We start from the raw sequence: 18823 nt of genomic DNA, 5'->3' as shown, positions 1-18823 counted from the left end.
GTAACAAAGAAAAACCAGAATCTGCATGTCCTATTCATTGACTTGCTTGTAGGTAACTCAATGCATAGTAATTTTTGGCTCTGTGAATTTAAGCACACTTAGAATTGTCTACCAGTTTATTGAGAAGAGCTCAAAGCTAAGTCATGGGTTCTGTTTTCTGATCCTTCACTGTATTGTGAGCTCTTACGTAATTGTGTTTGTTTTTATTTCTATAAATCAGGGAAGGAAGCTCTTTATAAGCCTGTTGTGTTCATTATTTTCCTGTCAACAGCTGTTTAAGATAGGTAACTTTATTAGATAGGATTCTTTTGGTTCCAGATGATAAAAGAGAATTCACATTGACTTAAGTTAAAATAAAAGGAATTATGTTAGCCGACAACTGAGAATCTAATGGGTAGATCTGACTTCACATATTAAAACATTTCATTAGGGCTTGGTCTCTACATCATTTGAATCTGTTTTCTGCAGTTGGCTTTTCCCACACAGAAGCCTCAGGCTTATACTCTACTAGCTTAGTAACTTCAGAAAGGGAATAAATTTTTCTTGATTGCTCCAGCAAAGGCCTCAGAACTAGTTATAATCTGCCCAGCATGGGTCACATGCTCATCCATGCACCATTAATAAGGCCTGGGGGATGTAGTTATTTCATTGACTGAGTGTGGTTCAGTGCTCAGTCCCAGAGCAGTGGCTAGACCGAGGGTGGGAAAGCCCTTTCCCCTAAAGGAAGGGGGACTTCTTAACTGCTTCCCCTCCAGAAGGGACGCTGAATGGCAAAGACAAATGTCTATTGGGATGTCATTCTCATTTCATTAATGAGAAAGTCGAGGCTTAGTTAACTTAATTTCTGCAAGGCTACACAGCTAATGAGGGATTAAGTCCGAATTTTGGCCCAAATCTGCCTAACTCTAGTTTCTATCCTCTTTTTTCCACACCTTGTTGTCTCCCTGGAATACCATGCTCCTTCTCCTTAGTGTAAGGAGTACTGTGACGGTTTGGCACAGTACTGTGCCAAATGTGCCAACTGTGACGGTTGCCATTTCTCTTTAGTACTTTGCCAACAAGGTGATTTTGCCTCCAGAGGAAATTTGACAAAGTCTGGAGACATTGTTGGTTGTCAGAATAGTGCAGGGTGGTTGGAGGGGTGCTATGAGGAGAGACCATCCTGCAGTCACAGGACCGCCAGAGCTTCCCAGCCCAAAATGGCAACAGAGCTGAAGTTGAGAACAGAACCCTGCTTTACAGGTTCCATTTCCAGGCTATTACTGTTAACATAAATCTTGAAAGAAAGATGTAATAAAGAGCAAGACTGAAATAATTCAGATACCTAAGTATAATTAAGTAACTTCTCAATTAAGGGAAACTTTTATTATCATAGCAGCCAGTTTTAGAATACTGCATTCTCTTATTTAATGGGTAAATTGAAATAGCACATATGTTCCTTTAAAAAAAATTGTTTTATGCAGGCTTTAGCTAACTTCCCAGGCATAATTTTTTCATTCCAAAGCCATATAAATTTTCCTCAAAATGTAGATCTAGGGATATTTTAAATCAAACACTGAATGCTTTTAAAACAAATATATAAGTTTATCTTGGAAGCCTTTTAAACATTTCAAATAGAAGATTCTATACCAGGGGAAATATTTTTACAACTCTCAGCCAAAGCATTTTTTAAAATTCTGATGATTAATAAGAGATTTAATGATTAAATAAGAGATGTAATTTAGTAAGAGATTTAATTTCTTTCTATGAGCATGTGCTATATAAAAGAATAATGAAGGCAGAGGAGTGTACTGACTGTGTTATAGCTGCTAGTTTTGGGATTTGACATTTCAGAGAAATCAACCTTCTTCTTTAATGACATTAAAATAGATTGAACTGTCCACTTCCTTGAGACTGCAAGTGAGTTCTGACTTATGCAAATCTGAATCATCCTAAGAAAGCTGTGTCTGTGGTTACCTGCAAGTAGTGTTCCAGGGAAATAATCAAATGATTAGGGGGATACTACAGATCACATTCACATAAGAAATCTTTCATAATCCATCAAATCAAATTTATTATTGGAGTTGGAAGATTTGGGGCTTAGCATTTTCTAATTTTGCCAATTTTACACAAATAAATCTTCAGTATTATGTTCCAGATGCCTCATGACTACATACATGGAAACCATTCCTCTCTCTGGCTCTTTTCAACCTCATTAGACCCAACTGAGATCAATATTTTCTCTTATTTCAACCAGATAATTCCTATTTGCTTTGATATCTCACATGGAAAACCCTCCTCACATCTCTCTTGATCACTTGAGATTCCTCCCGCTCATGCCTGTCATCCCCACTGGCTTGGCTTCAGCCCTTCACCTGACCGTTCTGTCTAATCCAGGAAATGCTCATTGGTTTTCTATTTCTTCTGTGTTTCTTGCCCCTCTTGGGGACTCTCTTCCCTCCCCTGTACTATCTTTTTTTTCTCACATAGTACTCCTACTTCCTTCTGTTTCCCAAACTTTGTTTACTGGCTCCATATCCTGAGACTTCTCTGTTTCTTTGTTCATGACCTCATCTACGAAGGTGTCTGATGTCTACCCACCAAGCATATTTTAGTAAGGTATGTGTGTACAGGTAGGCCATCTGTTCATTGTTAATAGAATACAATTTGCGTTTTCCTTGGAAATAAGGGAACTTCTGATTTTCAAACCACCCAAGGTCTTAATCACTAAAATGCAAATTCTTTTGTCACATTACAATAGGCAATAATATTTGTCTGTAATTTGTCTTGATAAATGGTGCTGGGTAAAATGTTATAATTTATTATTATATAGGCCTACTGTTTTTCTTGAGAAGAAATGTTCTTGGAGATTTGGAATTTCTTATCTTTCTGTTTATGAGCATTTTCCTGGTGCTTTTGGAAGTTTACTCCTCCCCACAGCTTTGTTATGTAAGTTGGTAGTCCCAGTTTTATAGAGCACAGAGATGAGAAGTCACTTGACTAAACAAGTCATTTGACCTGTTTAGAATTTCACAGCAAGCTTAATTGCAGAGCCCTTGAGTTCCTGTCTCTTAGGTCCCGTGACATAAATATAAAATGATTTATTTTGCATTGCTTATTTATATGAACGCCTTGGAGCATTTCCTTTCCTTTAATAAAATCATGAAAACTATTACCTAGTAAAGGAATTGTGAGGATAGAAAGGAAATGAACTAGGCACAATGTACCTGAATTTGATCACCACCTTCTCAACTGACTGGTAATGGGGGATGTTGGTTCCTAAGCTCTCCTTTTGAATTGTGAAAACTGCACTCATTTTATTCTGTGTTGGTGATGTTCCTTGAAGTTCTTTGAGGAAAAAAACAAAGTGCAAAATGTTATTATTGATTAACTAAAATGACCCTTGTTTGTTTCCAAAGCTTCTAGTGGTTGCTGGGGCAGGTGATCCCACTGGGAAGCCTTGTGGAGTATGCTAGGAACCATGTCTCAGTAAATTTTTTTTTTTTTTTTTTTTTTTTTTTTGGCTTTCTAGTGGGGAAACAGCTTGTGGAACTGCTTTTGGTGCTGCCATGAGTGTGTTTGGGAAGAAAGAGTACATTCCAATGGAATGTTAGGGGGATGTTAGCTGTTCAGGAAAAATAACCCTTACCAAAGTTAATGGCTCCCACTAGCATTTTCAGTAACATGTACCAGATGTGAGTAGTTAATTATTCTCAGATCTGATAAGTACCTGCCAGCCAAGGCTAATTTTATTTTCAGTAAACAGTGGCCAAAGGTCCTAGCTGTTCATTTGATAGGATAGGGCCTGTTTGCACTTATCTATTAATAAAAGCACAACACTCCTTTAGTTTTCCTTTCCCAGGGCCAGATAAAACATTTCAGACACTCAACGTATTTGTCTTCGTAAATCAGACAAAGTAAACAAATCTGGTAGATTAACTTGGTAAACAGAGTGGTTAAGTGTTACCTTTCGAGTTTAGCTCAACGCCATATAAATAGCATTAATCGCATGGTATTTTCAATAACCTTTATGGAGCAAGACAGAGGTTGTTTTTTTTTTTTCTCCCCCTTTCAACCACTAGAAATACTGTGTTTCTTAAGTACTTTCAGATGTCCATCTGTAGGGAGATTTGAAAATCGCTCTAAAATGAAATTTCTCTTGTCCCATTAATAACACATTGGGAACTTTGCACCAGTTAACATTGCATATAAACCTGGAAACTTCTGTGGTTCGTCTCAGAAGGAAAGTAAGATTGCACAGTGGCATGCAAGCTTTGCCAGACAGAGATAACAATCATCTAGAGATTATTGATTTGGATGGAGCAGTGAGAAAGTGGTCAGCTTTTGTGGAGGAGAGAGGGGATAGGTGGAAATTCAGACTTTATTCATACAGATTTTTTCTCTTGGGCAAAAAGCCCTATTAGGGTCGAAGGTACTATTTATTTTGTGATGTAGATTCTTGACTTGTGAGAAGTGGCATGAAACTGATCAGTTATTTCACACTAGCCAACAAAACAGTATTATATCAAAGTAACTTCCATTTACACCAAGCCTCCACTCGGTTTGAACTGGTGAGCTGGTGGTATAGGTTTCCAAGTCTCATGCCAGCTCTCTGTATCATCTTGTCTACCTCATTAAACTTTCTTTTTTAGTAATGATTAAAACAACTCTCTTTACCAAGATAATTTTTTGCACTGGCTTTATACTTGAGGTTGCAAGTACTTTATAAAATTCTTTTTAGTTTTCCATACTCTGTAATAATCCATTTAATTTGGTGAACATGGTACATAAAAAAATAGCTGAAAGGCCTTAGAGAAAATTCCCCACTCATACCTCTATCCCCACTCTTCCAATGATCTCTGCGTTAGTATCTTACTCTATATAAGAGGATGGCCTGATATGGGGCCATGAATATAATACCAGGTACCTAGTAGTACCACCCTAAAAGTGATTGATGATGGTGACAGTGTAGAGTGAAAGCCAGAAGTTTGGAAATCTGTATTCAGTTTCCAGCTTCACTTTAATGACCTGCTGGCTGGGGAACCGGAGGCACATTATTTCTACTGCTTATGTTTTAGTTTCTCTAGCTATGCCATGAAGATACAGGTCTTAGTTCATTTGCTTGCCTGGCAGGCATGTTGTTAAAACTAAGAAGAGAAAGTATAAAGTTCTTATAGTCTAAGAGGATAAAAGGTGCTATAACCATTGGGTAGAAAATATTTATATAGTTCAGAAGAGTAAGCCTTTGGAGTAAACCTTTTCTGTGTTATGTTTACTAGTCTTGCATGTAAGAATCAGTTGCCATATTTCATGGTTTTTTTTCCTCTTTTAATTAGACCCAGAGTATAGTAAAATCCATGGCATGACTTTCAGAAGGAGTTGTTTTGTACCAACACTTCAGTTAAATACTGTTTTTTTAACTAAACCAAGTCACATCTTCAAAGTGTCCTTGATTTTAAATGATCTGAGACTATTTGTCTGCTGACATAGGCTAAGTAAAGTAGCAGCAAAGAAAGTGTTTAGGAAAGTGTTGCTGAATTCATCATTCTAGTTAGTCCCAATCTGTTAATGATTCTCAGATCTATATTTCTACCTTAGATATTTTTCCTGAATAAGAAAAAGTTCTAGACCCATAAATTTCAACTAAGTAGACAACCTCTCTACCTGGATGGCCTCTGATAAATTTCTGGCTCAAAATGTACAAAACTTAAGTTAATATAATATTCCTGAATTTCCTCTCTCTGTGAATGAAAACACCCATCTCTCAAGTCAAAGAAGTCTCACCCCTTCCCCTCAAAGTCTATGGATTTGACTACCAAGATTTTATGCCCCTTCTTTCCCTCCCCCTGTTACTACCTTAATTGAATTCTTGCTCTCTGTCACTGGGGGGCTGCAGTTGCCTGCCTGCATGGACTTACCAGATTGTGGTCTATCCTCCATACCATTTCCAGATTAACCTTACCCAAATGCATATCATAAAGTGTTACTTTCTCACCAGAAAAAAAACTGTTAACGGCCTCTTGTGTCCTACAGGACAAGATTTAAACTCCTTATATTGATTATTGAGATCTTAGTAATCTTTACCTTGTTTCTGGCTTTGGATCCTCTTGTGACCTATGCCCCAGCCACATTGAAAGTTTATGGATTCCTAGATATCCATGTTGTTGAACACTCTACACTCTCTCCATCCACTTCTTTGACTGGAAAACACCTATTTATTTTTAAATCCCAATTCAAGCATGATGTTGCTTGTGGCTCAAATGGGATTGATTATTCCCTCCTGGTATCCCATCATACCCTGTGTATACTTCTTACATAGTTCCTGTGGAACCCATGACACTTACTTTGTCCTTCTCTTCCTAGTTGACTACTTGAGGGATTATATCTTGTTCATCTTTGTACTTCCATGTCCGACTCAGTGGTTGTCACAGAGGTAGGACTTGACTGATAGATTGGATGGATGGGTGAAGTAAAGTCCTATGATTGTATCTACCTGCTCAAATTCCACTCCCTTTTCAGTATTGAATGGAAATGGCCTTAAAAAGTACCCAGACTAAGATTTGATGGATGTACTCAGTCTTTACTTACTATTGGTATGATTGAAGGGCCAACAAGAATGTCCCTTTAGCCCTTCCACCTGCCCAAAGGTTTCACAGATAGTCTGAAATTTCACCATGAAGCTCATTTGTTAAGGTTCTGATATTCCACTTGCACCCCTTGCCCTCTTAGAACTTTGTAGTTACAAAGTCCTTCCATAAACATTATCTTAATTTAATTTTGAAAACAACCTTATGAGAGATATTTTTATCATATATGTTTTAGAGATAAAGAAATGTAACTTCAAAACAATTCACTGAGCTAAGGTCATTTCATTGACATGGTAGAGCTAGGGCTTGCACCTAGGTTCACTGATTCCAGCATCCTCTTTTCTTTAGGCCCTTACCTTTAGAAGGAGACACAAATGTATTAGCAGTTAAATACCTTAGTGTATATTAGTCAAACAGATCACTTTCTTCATGCCAGCTCACCAAGAGAATTCTGAGGAAATGAGAGTTTTAATTTCTATTGAAAAAGAGAAATAGTATAGAGAAAGAAGATAGAGGATCATTTTTGGGGCTGGGGCAAGCCCAGGGAAGTTAGACTTTGGTTAGATGTGACAGTGGGCCTAGGATGGACACTATCCTTTTTTTTTTTTTTAAGATTTATTTATTTATTTGAGAGAGAGAGAAAGAGAGAGAACGGGGGGAGGAGCAGAGGGAAAAAAAGTCTCAAGCAGACTCCACACTGAGTGCAGAGCCCATTGTGGGTCTGGATCTCACCATCCTCAGATCACCACCTGAGCTGAACCCAAGAGTCGGATGCTTAACCCAACTGCACCCCTAGGATGGACACTATCTTAATATAAATATACAAAATTTGTATTTCTTCATTCACCACTTCTTTGCTAAAGCTACATTTTAACTTAACTTTAATAAAAGATGCATAGAAAGTTTCTATCATCATTATATTGATAATCATCTAGATTGTATCGAAGTACAAGATGCTGAATATTGAAAATCATATACTTAATATCACCAAAAATGTTCTTTAAAATCTTTAAATATAATTGTTTCATGGGAAACACAAGCTAGTTTTATGAAACAGCACTGGTGGGATTAAGATTTGCTCTTTGTCTTTCATGTGGGAGGCTTTCTTCAAAAGTCTGCTGATCCTCGGTAATCCATACGTATTGAAGAGCAAGAGGTACATGCACGTGCAGACACACACACACACACACACACACACACACTGGTAATTCTAGGTATATGGGCAGTTATGTTGATTGGTGTCTTCATTAGAAGGTTGTGGGCACAGATCCCAGTATTTTCTGGGTGTAGCTCCAAATCCCTGCAACTGTATGTCTTTTCTCTATAGCTCATCTTTTTGTGTAGAGAGGGTGAAACAGATGGTTGTCCGAGTTTAGGGAGCTGAGAGAAGGAAAGAGGCTATAAGTAGGGATCTTGTCTCTCCCTGCACAGACTTCTATCAATCTCCCAGTTCATTTTGGTTCTGTTTAGTACTCCCCCAGCCCCACTTTCTGTCTTTGAGTCCAGAATCCCTTCAGATCCATTTCTCCAGGGAATAAACCTCGGAAGTATGTACAGCATGTCACATCCAAACTAAAAGTGTGGGTAGGATTTGAGCACGGGGGGGTGAGGAAAACTTTCCACATAAGGAAGCAAAGCCATGAAGTTTCAGGAAAACCAGAGTGAATGGGAAATAACCACTAAGTCACCTTCCCTAGAGGGAAGCATCCATGAAGAGCTGTGTTAGAAGCAAAATAAAGGTGGGAACAGAGACTGAAGCTTCAAAGACAAGACTAAGAAACTTGGACTTTCTTCTGGGGGTGCCAACGAGCCAGCTTTTGTATACTGGTTCATTAAACTATTAAGACAGCTTCTGAGTGCCTGGTAAACTAGCAGGGGTTTAAAAATGAATTAAATTGGGATGCTGCTTTGTGACTTTGACACAATTCACTATGTTTTAGTTGAGGTCTCAACATGGGAAACATTTCATATGCATAATGTTGGAGCTCACAGATCCTAAGAAGGTGGTCATGCTTGGGAGGCTTGATGTTCTTTTTTTGTGATCTGCACCTCTGTGATAGTGAAACCGTTTTGTTAGAATGGGAGAGCTTGCAAACGTCTCCTGCCATCTAGATGTTATCAGTTACAGCACTCCTTGGGCTGGGCCACATGGTCATGGAACCAGAGACCCTCCGATGAGAAGAGGCTTGAAAGGACATTATTACTTTGTAAATGCAGTTATATTAAAGGTAATAGAAATGGACTTCTAGGATTTTTATGTCATCTAATCAGGAGCAAAATGAGAGTTTGTCTGTTGCCTAGCACCGTGCTCATTCTGCAAAGGCCTTTTATGCTTTTGATGATAATGGTAGTGATAATTTAGAAGCAGTTTTTACCCACATATGTGAACTATGGTAAGACAGTTTTCTTCCTCATCAACCTAGGAAGAACATTACTTTTTATAGACCTCAGATCAAGTTCTCTCCTTCAGTCTGTTTGCCCAAGCCTTAAAAATATGGCACGATTACACAAGCACTCTGGAATTTAGATTAAGCAGCATTCAATTTGAAAATCTAATCACATCATCTAAATATCATTAAGTTATAATAGGCTGATTGATAGGGACCAAAGCTGATTTTGCCTGGTGCTGCATGCCTTTCACTCAGCCAGTCTTTTCAAACTAAGATGTTGATAAAGGCATCTATAAATCTTAATAGTTGGAGACAGTTTAAAAGCATAGTTCACTGGGTAAGGTCACACCCATTTAAGTGACCTATTTTGTATACTTTTCAAAAATAGGTTAATTAACTTAATAGAAATAATAGGACTCTCGTATTGATGTGCAATTACTACTAAAACAAGTTTTTTTTCTTTCCAAGTGAACATGATGTTCATGAAATTGAGGGCATAATAGCCCTGACAAGAACCAGGCTTAGCAAGGCAGGTCATGTTCAACGAGTACATTTCAGACTTGTCCTTTAAAACCTGCTTTTATTCCAGTGCTAGGACCTGGGCATACCTCCACTAAAGCATTTCACTCCTGGCACTCTCTTATTTCAGTTTTCGGAGGTGGGGGGGGGGTGTTGGGGCAGGATTATTCTAGCTGTTGTTGTTTTCCTAATCACTATAACAGCCGTTTATGTAGATCCTGTTCCCTGAAGACTTCAGCTTGCATAGGAACCTTAATGAATTTTAGTCTCTGTTTGTTTCAAACTGAGGCTGTTTTCTTCATTTTTCTAACAGATGATTCATCTGGTACCCTGGGAGAAGCACGGTTTCAAAGGAGGCTGCAATGTAGGAGGGCAAGGGAGTGCCCAGGCAAGAGTCCAATATGGGACAAGTTCCATTATCCTAAAGTAGCCTAGTTTCATTCTTTTTGTTTGTTTTTTGTTTTTTTGTTTTTGTTTTTGTTTAGTGCCTGATTCAAATTTTCTGTTCCCAAAGCATTTTATCCTAGTCTTAGGGCTCTTGCTGATGGTTATTCAATTCTATTATTGGACACTAACTTTGCGTAATTTGGTTTTTCCATTTATCTGTTCCTTACAATATACCTCATTGATATTTTATATCTAAGTTGAGTACCTGGGTATTATATTATTCTTTAGAACATTTAAATATAGTTTAAATAGTAAGTTACATTTTAAAAAGTTAATTCCCTCCCTCAGTGGGATATCTTGTATCACAAACAACTCTCTCTGTAGGTGTTGGCTGAGTCCTTGTGGCTCGAATTGTCCTGTGGCCCAGGTGGTCTGAGAGGCAGTTAGTGATATGCTTTCATGGGAGGGCTGGTTGTTCTTGCAAGTTAGTCATGACGCATGCATTGAACTGAGAGGCTCATTTTGACCTGGAGGTCCTAGATGGACTCCTAGTTTGCCTTATAGCAGTGCCATTTCCCCACTTTCTTATACACTCTGACGTCACTGCCTTTTTAAAATGGATACAAGTCTTGTTTGCATGTATGCATGCATGCACACAGAAAATAACAGATAATACTATTCTGTGGGCTCTTAGCTGTGGTCGAAAGAAGCTTATAACCATCTCCCAGCCTTTGGTTCTTCATTAGGAAAATGCCTTTCCTCCAGAAGGTTAATGATGTGAAGTTCAGTTTTCTGACTTCTTGGTGAGAGCATAGGCATATGAGAGAACTCTTAGGTTTTATGTTGAGCAATGGAATGGTTTACTCTTAAGTGCAGGATGGAACCCACCCCACTTGAATATGCTAGATTCCTCTAATTCCTAGGTTAATGTTGGTGGTTTCCCCTCCCAAGCATTTTCTCTAGAGTTAAGCAGCATCTCTTTCTTGAAAGCAAAGCCCTCATTTCCTATTTCATATCCTCTAATTTGCCTAGTACAGGGTCCAGTTCAGAGCAAGCATTCATTAAAAACATTTTAGTTAATTAACTACAAAATGTCTGGCTTGGGTTTAGGAGAAAATGAGAGATTGGGCGGGGAAGCACTGGCACACAAGAGAATGAAATTCAAAAGGGTATCTTTTTTTGTTACTTTTTTTCTTAAATAATAAAAGTATTATACATACCTTGTGGAAAATTTGGGAGCACGGGTGATGTTTTGAAAATCACCCAACTGCTCCTGGGTGTATGCCTATTTTCAGTTATCTGTACAAGAATGTTCATAGCATCATTATTCATAATATCCAAAAAGTAGAAACAAATATTCATCAATGGATGCATGAATAAACAAAATGTGGCAAGTCTGTACAATGGAATATTATTCAACAATAAAAAGAAATGAAATACTGATACATATTACAATGTGGATGGATCTTGAAAACATGCTAAGTGAAAGAAGCCATTCACAAAAGAGTGCACATTACATGATTTCATTCATATAAAATGTCCAGAGCAGAGCAATCTATAGAGACAGAAATTAGATTAGTGGTTGCTTAAGAGTGGGGATAGGGGACTTGTGGATAATAAATAGCTACAGGGTATAGAATTCTTTTGGAAGTGATAGGAATGTTCTAAAATTGACTGTGGTAATGGTTGTACAACTTGGTGGGTAGATTAAAAACCACTGACATTTTTTAATGGGTGAATTTGTATGGTATGTGAATTATATCTCAGGAAAGCTGTTCTACAAAAAGTTAATCACCTAAAACTCAATTCTGAAATGTCTACTACTTAATAACATTTTGTTATATTTCCTATATTTCTTCTAGTCTTATTTTATATAAATTTAAAATGTTCACATAATTTAGCTCATATTTTATGTATGGTTTTTACATAGTGTTTTTCACTTACCATTTTATCATGAACATTTCCCCGTCCTATTAAAAACATTTTTGTAGACACAGTTCTAAAGGCAGCATAATAATTTATCCCATGATTGTAACATATCCTTCTAGTATTGGACATATAGGTTGTGTCTATTTTTCACAATTGTAAAAAGCAAGCTGCATTTTGGAAAGGCCATGAGACCTTTTATTGTCATTTCTGAGCATAAAAGTTTTATGTGAAAGAAAAAAAATGTGCAGAGAGTAATGCCTTTGGGTTTGAGACCAAAGTTTCCAAAAATAAAAGCTTTTGTGTCTTGGTTTTAGCCTTTCGGTTGAGCAAAGTAAATTTTCAACAGGAGTCACTAAAAGGGCAAGACCCACCTGCCCAGGGAGAGTTTCTAGGTCAACATCCAGATTAGCTTGGCCTCCACACCCCAGCTAGTGGAGCAGTCTCTTACTCTTCTGTGTGAACAGGTGGACAGATTCTCAGCCTGACTGAGTTCCTGTATTTATATAAGATGTTCTCTTTTTCTTGAAGAATCATTTCTGGAGTAAAGGATTAAACCCTACAGTCTTTTCACTAGAAATATTTATTATTTTTTAAAGAAAAAAAATTAAATGCAGAGTTTTAGGCAGTGGTTACCTTTCATCTTATTCATCATATTTCATATTCTTATGTGGGGCTGATGAAAATATTTGAAACTTTCACACCTCTGTATCATAGCCCCATTTCAATTTGCATATCCGGCAGCCAATTTTAATATACTTCTTTCCATTACAGCCTGTTTGGTCTTCAATTAAACAGCAACTTCCCCCAATTTCACTTTATACCTTCCCTTCTCCCTTATATTGTTTAATTCTCATTTAGAAGGGGTAAAGAAATGCTTTATCAGTTGTGGAGAGGAGGATGTGAATACTGTATGTTTGTTTTCCTGTCCTTATATTTTTAACCTCTTACATGTACACTTATTGACTTGACCTCTGATCATATTGCAAAGTACAAACATATTACTTAAGGAAAGGAGAGCCAGGCACTAATGGGCTTGTCCTTTCATTAACCAGGGCCCAATTCCTAATTTCTGTTTTCTAACTTGGAGGAAAAAGAAGTTTAACTAGATTAAGAGACTTTTCTAAGTCACATAGCAAGAAGCGAAGCACAGGATTCAGAACCCTTGCCAGGCTCTTCCACAAGAATTCATAAGCTTTGGGGGGCTCATTTTTACAATATGTAAGTGGTTGCCTGGGTAAGAAAATAATTAAATCTCCGTGTATCCAGGTTGAACTGGTATCTTCCAAATTTCAAGTGAAGAAAGACCCTTAAAAAGGAAGAACTTAAGAGAATTAAAGTGATGTGACCTGAACCATGGTTCCTTTCCCATTCAATTATTTCCTTTTAACCACTGATGGCTTTTTGTGCTTGGCTGGGTATGCTAGTCAAGCTTCTGTTATGAAAGAGAAACAAGACACTTAATCCTGTGAATCATTAACCTGCATTGGCCTCCCTTCCCAGTAGCTTGCCCTTCCTGTATTGTAGTCTGTTTACTCATTTCTGAGCCAAATCTCTAAGGTCTCTTATTATTGAGTGTAGGGACACCTGGATCACAGGGATTTGGGCCTTTGTTTTACTCTGAAGATGATGTGACTGATTATACAGCTCCAGGCATTTGCATTTTTCAAAGGCATTTTTAAGTTTATTGCTTGTGAAAACCTAGTTAGTAAAATATCATTTTTTTTTTTTAAATGGATGAGGCTGTTGGACTTAGGGGAGTTTGGACTTGCCAAAAGTTCCATAAGTCAGTGGCAGAATTCAAATGGGTGTACAACTCTTAGATACTTAGCTCAATGTCTCACTCATTTTTGTTTCTTATTTAAAAAAGCCAGGTAGGGCTGGCTTGAGTCATTTGTAGTTAATAAATTTTTGTGTTTGATCTGTTGCCACTGTAGCCTAAGTCAAATTTATCAGAATAATATTCTCTGCAAAGAGCTGGGGAAACCTGACCTCAGAAACAAGACTTTATTCTCCAGCACAGCAGTCAGCAGGTGTAGGGAGATCTAACTGGGGGATCACCTTTGGGCTGCAGATTTTTCCTATATGGACAGGAAGTCCTAATCACAATCTCAGAGGTGACAAGAATAGAGTGATTACTCACTGATTTAGATTCCAGTGTCTGGATACCTTCTGAGAAATAAGAATCATATAGAATAGGAGTGATTTTGTGTAAAGGTCTAGGACTTGGTTCCAGGGCATAGACTATCTGTTTCTCAGTAGTGGGAACTTAGAAGAGAAATGACTTTTGCATTGTCATATTGAAGAGCAGAGGCAGAGTATGGGCTAGGATCCATGTTTCTCGGCTTCTTTCCTTGGGCTATAACCACTAGACTGTAGAGATAAATATTTACTCAAGGAAGAATGCTTAGCATTGAAAGAGTGAAGTTTTAAGATGGGTAAGTTACACAAAATACTCCTACATAGGTCATTAAATTGACATCTGTGGCCACACATTGGTCCACGAAGGGGAAAGTTCTAGCCACTGAAACCTCAACCACTAGAAACTTTCTCTTTAGGGCATCTTTGTAATTATGGCACTGACTAGCCCAAGTCTTAGATTATTTCATCATGATGTTTCCAGTGTAACATTGACTATATAAGTGATTAGCAGCTGCCTATCAATCCTGCTCCCTCCCCCTTATCCTTCTAATGACCCTTACACATGGTGCTATCAATTCTTACTCTGCACTTAATACTAGTTTTTACTCTGCATGTTTAGACTCTAATGGAAGCACGGGTAAGTTCTACCTACTGATAGATTTTAGAGTCCAGGATAGTTAAGTTACATCCTTTGACTAAGACAAGGATGTAACCTTGATAGGCCTCAGTGACCCCAGGCCAAGACAAGAGCAGCCTAGACTTTGTGTTTTGAGCTCTTTAATGAAAGTTATTTAAAAATAAAGCATATAAGCATAGGACAGGGTACACTGAAAATACAAAACAGTGCTGGAGTAAAGCCAAGAGTGTGGGGTGAGATCCTCCCCAGTGGAGCCAGGACCAGTGGCATTGGGTTGAACTAAAATGCTCCTCTCCCCGATACACATAACCAACTTGCTCATCCCCTTCAAGTCTTTGCTTAAATGTCATCTTCTCAATGGGACCTACAGGTCTCTTCTGACCCAATTATTTAAACTTGCAGTGATTTGAATGAGTTCATTCAAACCTCACTGTTGATTAGTCCTGTGTAACGCAAGAAAATGTAACGCAATAGATGATGAGCTCAGTGGTGTGATCCACATCTTAGTTTTTATTTTAATGCTCCTTGCAAATAATGGTATTCAGTTAGGACAAATATTAATAATATTTGCCCATGAGAAAGGAACAGAATGTTCTCCTTTTTCTTACTATCCTTTGAATCCTGGTGATCAGGATTTCCCTGAAAGATTAAAAATTAAAGTGATACTGGTAAAGTGAAATACGTAATCTTTGTTTATACCAATATAGCACATTTTGTCATTCCATTTGTTTCTTCCCTAAGGTTTTTTTCTTATTCTTTTATTTTTTTTTCCTTTTCTCAGTGGAAGTTTGCAACTTGAAACTCCTTTTTCTATCTTTTTGATGTCAGTGATGAGGGAAAGAATTTAGGGTGCATTTGCTGAACTTAAAGATAGTTGGTGTGTTTATATTGGAAATAAAGCATACCAAAGAGGCACAGTATCTGAGTTTCATCAGTCATGCAGGATAATTTAAGTATTACATGCGTCAGACTGATTATTTCCACTTTATTCATTGTAGGCATGGCTTATAAAGACGTGGTAGGTGCACTTGTCCATGGCTCTCCCATCTGTGTTTGGGATGAGCTCATCATACCTCACAAACATAGGATGGGAGGTAGTCTTTATGTGGAGATTGTCTTTATGATGGGAGATAGTCTTTATATGGAAAATAACTAAGAAACACCTATTTGGGGTTGTATAGGATGAGCTATTACTGACTCAGTTTACGATTCTTTTCTGTCTAAATCAGTGCTGGGACATGATACTAACTGCAGTGCCACACCAGAAGGACCAGGGTTCTTTTATGGTTCCCAAACCAAATTCAAGTTTTGGAATTATGGCCTCTGTTTAAATTCCAAGTGGCTGAGATAAATTATCAGTTAACATTTACACACTGGATTGTTATCTTCTAGTAAATTCAGAGTGTCTGTAGAAAATGTGTGGATCAGTCTGACCTGGGGTTCAAATCTTTCTACTACCTCTTATTGTATGAATTTTGTTGAGTGAACCTCTCTGACTTCCACTTTTTCATTTGTAAACTCTGGTAGTTCCAAGACAATGGCTTCATATTTTTTAACTACATATTCAGTTTTTAAAGTAGTGGCAAAGAATTGGCAGTATCTGTCATCCAAGTGTTTCCTGTCTCCCTCTTGTATCATGGTAACTGGGAGAGCAACCTGCCTACTGCAATCATTAGAACATCTCCAGATGTGTGTTCTAATAGACTGGTTCCTCTTGCTGAGCCTGGACTCCATGTGGGGGATGTGTTCTATTAGATGGGCTCTCCGAGTGTGTGCTGATTTGCCAATCATCTAATCCTTAAAACATCTTTAGGAGATGAGGAAGAGGCAGGTTTTCTCTGTTAGGTATGCATCTTGGGAAACGTACCCTCTCACACCCGTCTATACCTATCTACTTTTCTGGGCCTTTGCATGGATGAATGGCAAGTGAGGCACAAGAGGTTAAGTAACTTGATTGGGACCCACAACAGTAAATAGTGGAACTGGGATTCAGTGCCAGCTCCAGATAATTCCAAAGCCTGTGTTCTTAATATGCTGTTCTCAAAGAGTTAGCTCTCAAATCTTTCATCATGTCTACAAATAAGATAATAAAATCTAGTACTGCAATAGTGACTCAGGAAATTCAGATTTCACTTCTGAGCTTCACCACTGACTTCACCTCGGGCAGCTCAATCATGCTTGGATGATTTCTCCACGAAGGAAATGAGGATCATGATATCTATCGCTCAGGGGTAGAATAAGCATTAAAAAGTAAAATAGCATAGTAAAGCCCTTTGGTCTCCAGAGAGGAGGAACATTGCATGAACTTCTAGTTTTAATATTTCATATTGAAGACTTATGAGCATGTTCATTTTAAATGCAAAAAGGTAAACTTTGGACCGTGAATATCCTGATTCTGGGAATGAAATGGTAACCAATCTTAAAATAGTTATAGCAGTGCCAAAAGGGTAGAATAGTGGAACAATATCACCTAAGTAACTCCCAGAGAGGGTTTCTGTTTCTGGATTGTTTCAATTAGCAGCAAGAGTATGTATTTCTTGGGCCTAGGGCATATTAATCAACTGCACTATGCCAAGATTGAGTTCTGTTTTTTACTAGAGATCTGTTCTAAATCACTTTGTTCATAATATTGTCATCAAGTGTGCCATCCACAAATGAGGCACATCACAAAATGAGCAAAGGAGCTTTTTGCCCAGAGTATAATTCCTAGAATAAGCCAAGAAAGATAATATTGAGGATTAAGACTTGTTTCTGTGAAAGGTTTTTCTGCCAGACTCCAGAATACTACCGATTGTGTACATTGCCACATCTACTCCCAGCATGCAGTTCTGTACACAAACAGACACAGTGATGTTTCTCCTGGGAACTTTTAGAAGTGCCACCTTTTCCTGGGTGCCAGAAAGACTGTCAGCCTACCAGCAGCTGCCCCTGCACGTGTGTGGGCCCAGGCCCATAAAAGCACCTGGGGGGTTTGTTGTTTTTGTTTTTGTTTTAGAATGATCTTTGTTGCTGGCCAGTGCCAGAGGGATCTAATTACACATGCTTTACTGATTTCCATCTACCAAAGTCCATTTTTCAAGTTTAACTAGGTTTTCTCAATGGACTTTTCTTTAAAAACAAACACTTAATCATGTATGGTTATCTTTTCTCTCACTAGGATAGAACTGTTCCATTCATAATGGGAAAATATATAGAAATTTTTTTCATTTTGGCATTATTGAAGCTTCTCCAAGCAATGCTAAATTGACGAGAGAGAGAGAGAGAGAGAGAGAGAGAGAGGAGAAAGGGGGGTAAGGAAGAGGAGGGAGTGGGAAGGGGAGAAGGAGGAAGAGAAAGACATGAAGAAATGGATATAAAAAGCAATTAAGTTTAAAAAAAAAAGTCTGCTGAAGCTCTGGCAACATATATAAATAAATTGGTTTTAAGAAAGCTTTCCAAGGGTTAAAAGAATTTAACTCTCCAGCCAAAAGGCTCAAACATCCTGACCTTTGACTTACCTTTTAACTCTGTCTTGTCTATTTATCATTGAGCCACTGTTGAGATGAACAGATGACCAGGTGCTGAGCACACTTTAAAGAAAGTCACCTTGCTGGAAAATATTTTTCTACCCGGGTATTTTTAACAGCTCAGTGTACATGACCTTGGCATTACTGGGGAGGAGGCAGCTCATCCAAGCAGGTAGAATACCAGGTCATCTCAGCAGTGCTTTCATTCTCAAGGTTCTTTTTCTAACATGGAGCTGGGGAGCATGCTGCCTTCTTTATTTTGCAATCATCAGGGTCTTCTTCCTTTCTCAACCTCCTTCCCTGCCCTGAGGCTGTTTTGACACCAGTGAGGAGTATCAGCTGAGAACCATATCTCTTTGCAGAACAAAGACCTGGAATGAATTCATTGATAAGTAGCTTTTTAAACCTTTGGACCCATTTTTCAGAATTCTATATGAAATTTTTCCTGGTGACCCAATTAGTTGACATTTTTTCTGAAGCCATAGGAGAAAGGCTGTTACTGTTCTATATGCCTTATCATTTTAGTTGTATACCAGTTTCCATTTTGCAGTGTGCTGAGCTGAGCAAATTTTCTTTTCTCTGTCACTGTCCCCTGCCTCTGCCTTCTGGTCTTATGAATGAAGAAATGGGGTTAACTCTTTGACTGTAACCACACATGAGGAGTTGGCAGTCGAGAGTGGATTAAGAGATCCATCATCTAAGTAGTTGGGCCTGTTCAATCCCATTCCTTTCCAAATCCTTCAAGTTAAA

At 38.1% G+C, this 18823-nt stretch overlaps 1 protein-coding gene across 3 annotated transcripts in view; it reads left to right on the top strand.

The window, feature by feature from the left end:
* RAD51B (RAD51 paralog B) overlaps nt 1-18823 on the top strand; it is a 567235-nt gene that overhangs the window by 288698 nt on the left and 259714 nt on the right. The window lies entirely within an intron of this gene.

The sequence above is a fragment of the Eumetopias jubatus genome, unplaced genomic scaffold (assembly GCF_037043125.1).
Source record: "Eumetopias jubatus isolate StellerSeaLion01/CBP00866 unplaced genomic scaffold, mEumJub1_p1.0 scaffold_7, whole genome shotgun sequence".
Classification (NCBI taxonomy): domain Eukaryota; kingdom Metazoa; phylum Chordata; class Mammalia; order Carnivora; family Otariidae; genus Eumetopias; species Eumetopias jubatus.
This window is presented reverse-complemented; position numbering and strand designations above follow the sequence as displayed.